Raw genomic sequence first — 4,296 nt, 5'->3', positions numbered from 1 at the left:
TGTTTACAGTTTATCTTTATCTATAATAATATTCAAGATAATGACAAAAAATGCAAAATTTCCTTAAAATTACCAATTAAGTGGAAGCAACCCAACAATGGGTTGTTTGATTCATCTGAATCAGGGCTGATAGATCTTAACCTAATGAACATTTTTACCCGATGTCAGATTTGCTCTAAATGCTTTCGTTTTTGAGATATAAGCCAAAAACTGCATTTGATCCATATGTTCTATTTTTAGCAATGGCGACCATGTTTGTTGATAGATCAAAACTTCGGATACAATTTATAAACTAGATACCATAAGGAACATTCAGTTAACGTTTGGAAGTATTTGGCTTAGTAGTTTCAGAGGAGAAGATTCTTGAAATAGTTTACGACGACAGACGACGACGACAGACGACAGACGACGGACGACGGACGACGACGGACGCCAAGTGATGGCATAAGCTCACTTGGCCCTTCGGGTCAGGTGAGCTAAAAAGGCTAAGATTGCATTATACAGGTAAGATAATGAAAATGCGTCATTGGATTCTTTTTAGGGGTTTACTAAGAGAGGTGTGTGTTCGATAATGTGCAGGTTTGACAAAGTCCGTGTCATAATGAGTGGGAAATTCTGTAGATGTTAACCAAATTCATCAAGAGGTGCTGGAGCAATTGCTGATACAAACTAATTTCATACTTTTATTCAACTTTCTGTAAAAAAAAAAGTTTAAAAAAACCAACGTAATCAATTAAAAGAGTTTCATTATGTTAGATCTAAGTGTATATGACCAATGCAATTTGTTCTGGTTGGTGTATTTAAGCTTTACTTTCAATGCACGTACAAGAATTCCATAAGTAATGTAGTTTCGCAAAAAAATAACTTTTTAGCTTTAAATGCAATTGATTACATTCGGCAAATTGCATTGTAAGCATCTTTACTATCAAAAACTCAAGTTCGAATGCATTTCTTTATTGTTTGGTAATGATCACTATTCGGAAATAAATGTGTTTCAAAACAGTATTGAGTATTTAGAGGCCAGCTGAAGCACGCCCCTGGGTGTAGGATTTTCTCGCCATGAAGACTCATTGGTGGCCTTCGGCTGTTTTCTGCTTATTGGTCGGGTTGTTGCCTCTTTGAATCATTCCCAATTTCCATTTTCAATTATATCTTGAAGATTTTCCACATTTCGATTACATGATATCACTTGTTCTAAAAGGGCTTTAAATGTTGTCAGTGTAAAATGTTTTTTTTTGTAATTAAAGTTTTGTTACCTATAGTTAATCATGTAACATGTAATAATGTTACAGGTTTTAATCTTTTTAATCTTATAAATACTAAAATTATTGTCCTTTTATTTACAAATTAACTATGCTTTCAATTGAATAAAGTTTTAGTGTATGTTTGTTCGGCACATAACAAGTTTACAAATATGAATACATTTATTTTAGAAGTAGGAAGCACACGGTTCTCGTTGCTCTTATATTGGCAATTCAACACAAATAAAGGTATGCTCAGATTTTTATATTATCAAAACAAATTGGAAATTAAAGATCGCAGCTACATATTTCGGTATAAATTTGTGTATATTGATAACAAAACACACTGTTCGTGAATAAGCTATTTTTTCTTGTTGTTGCCTCCCACTTTTTTTCATTGTGAGTTTAATGGAGCTATTTAGATTGGCGGGAGTAATATATATTTTTTCTTTGAAAAAGGAAAACCTTGTGGAACATTCGTGTTTTTTGTAACAATTTCACACACCCGGTCTGTTTTCAAAATGTTGTGCATTATTTCATTAAACTAAACACAAGAATTAAACAATACTAAACACAATACAAAAAATAAACGATACTAAACAAAATACAAGAAATAAACAATACTAAACAAAATACAAGAAATAAACAATACTAAACAAAATACAAGAAATAAACAATATAAAACAGCCATCTAAGTAACGTTACAAATGATCTAAAATGTATTTGTGGAATTTGAAACCGAACTGTTATTTAGGTCGTTCGTACATATGAGTTTCCAAAAAATGGGGCAACTTTTGTTCCCATGGCTGTACCAGATATTAGCATGTAAGATTTCCCGTTGAAATTTAAGTAGTTATTTTGAAAGATTAAATTGAGAAAGGAATGGGAAATGTGTCATAGCGACAACAACCCGACCATAGAGTAGACAAGAGTACCAAAATGGCACTTAGAATGTATGAGTTGGGGTTATTCGTGATTTTCAAGTTCGTGAATCTAACAATTTTTGCTCCAAATGTAAAGTAAAACAGGGATTAAATCTGGACGACGAACTGAAAAATTGTTTTACAACGTATTTAAAAAGTACTTAGCTATCGTACATTATTTCAGAACTGTTTATGAAGTGAATAATACTATCTCTACTCGTCTGGAGTGGAATAATATTGTCGATACATCGGGTGTTGTACTATAGCTGGACGTTTTGGAAGCATGGAAGAATTGATTGTTGGAGGGGTGATAGGAGGGATAATATGTATACTCATAGTATTATTCATGATTATTTGTTTCTGTTTGCAATCTGAGGAACGCCGTAACAGAATCAGACATATAAATATACAACCAGCAAACGATATCTTTATCAGTGAGTATTGTATGATAAACAATTAACGAATCATTGCAACAATTCAATACACATTATAAAATGGTATAAATATGATCTTTTAATTTGAAAGAAGGGTACATAATGGAAACCATTATTTGGCTTTTGAAATTGCAAAAATCACCACAATCTTCAGTCCTTTCGGATGTATTTTAATTCAATTAATATATGTTTAGGTGATAGTATTACCATTAATCAGGACTTTGGAACACAAAAATGGATGCTACTGTGAAGTCATTGATGTGTTGAAATTGACTAATATAATATTCACACTTTGTGTTTGGCGAAATATTGTTATATATGACGCTTTTCAAAAGTATAAAACTTGTTTCTAATAGAGTAATGGCTTGTTAAAATCCCTCAAATTCTTTAATTAATTGATTAAAACCAAGATTCTCTCAGGCCGAGGTAGTTTTTAGTAAGATGGACTTGATTGTTATTTTTTTTATGTCCCATTTAATCATATTGTTCCTTATATTTTTCCAAAGTCTTGAGCATGCATTCTTCATGCAGGTTAATTTACAAAAGTACTAGCAAAATGTATATAAGTCTTATTTTCATTTATGACAATATTTTTTTTTAATTCCAAAATAAATGATTTACATATCAATTGCTCCAATCATTTAATTGCACAGCTGTTGGTCTTTTAGTTCCCAACAGTATGACCCGTCTAGTTGTATTCCACCGCTAACATAACCCGAATAATTCAGTCCCTCCTCGTATTTAATCTCTTGCACTTGAAGTAATCGTAGATCGGCGGAATATTACAACTTAATTTATTTGAGTTACCTGTTACAACGATTAATTAAATCAAATCAAGTAATCAGATTTAACAAATCATTTAATACTAGTGTGAAAGTTCGAAAATTAAACGAAATTGAAGGGCTAAAATTTTCTAGGTGGAAAGTGATCCTAGACCAATGAACAATTATTTATTCACCATGTAACCCACTGATTATATAATTTCATTAATAAATATATTATTGGCATTCCTAATACATGTTTTTGACTCTAAACCTTCCTTTAAAAAGTTAATTAAAAGTTCAGTACTGTTTGAGCAGGTGTGACAAAAACCCGATGTATCTTCCGAAAGCGTTGAATATTCATTTATGATTTCAGGAATACACCAAACAAGGTATCCCCCACGAGGACCACCACCGGCGTACCCGGGAAGATAACACAAATTAAAGGCAATAACAATAGTATGTTCCACGAGGAAAACCACCGGCTTACACGGGGAGATAACATAATTTAAAGGCAATAATGAAAGTATTGTCCACGAGAACCACCACCGGCGTACTCGGGGAATAACATAAATTGAGGGCAATAACAGTGGTTTACTCCAGGACCACCACCAGCGTACCCAGGATGATAACATAAATAAAAGACAATAACAATGGTATACTTCACGAGGACAACAACCGCCGTAAAAGAAGAGATAACATAATTTAAGACAATAACAATGGTGTACTCAAGGACAGCCATCTTCGTAACCGTGAAGATAACATAAGTTAAAGGCATTACTGAGCAATAGTATACTCCACGACAACCACCGGCGTACCCAGGGAGATAACATTCATAAAAGACAATAACAATGATATACTCCACGACGACAACCACTGACGTAACTGGGGAGATAACATAAATTTAAGACAATAGCAATGGTGTACTCCAGGACAA

The 4,296-nt window shown here is 33.0% G+C and overlaps 1 long non-coding RNA gene across 1 annotated transcript; it reads left to right on the top strand.

The window, feature by feature from the left end:
* Positions 1-1,368: 1,368 nt before the first annotated feature.
* LOC134690335 (uncharacterized) lies at positions 1,369-4,063 on the top strand. The gene is made up of 3 exons (XR_010101911.1): positions 1,369-1,490; positions 2,349-2,598; positions 3,736-4,063. It is a non-coding gene; the product is annotated as an uncharacterized LOC134690335 (long non-coding RNA).
* Positions 4,064-4,296: the final 233 nt, after the last annotated feature.

This window comes from Mytilus trossulus, chromosome 1 (assembly GCF_036588685.1).
Source record: "Mytilus trossulus isolate FHL-02 chromosome 1, PNRI_Mtr1.1.1.hap1, whole genome shotgun sequence".
In the NCBI taxonomy this organism is placed as follows: domain Eukaryota; kingdom Metazoa; phylum Mollusca; class Bivalvia; order Mytilida; family Mytilidae; genus Mytilus; species Mytilus trossulus.
The sequence above is the reverse complement of the archived record's forward strand: the minus strand, read 5'-3'. Positions and strand labels throughout refer to the sequence as shown.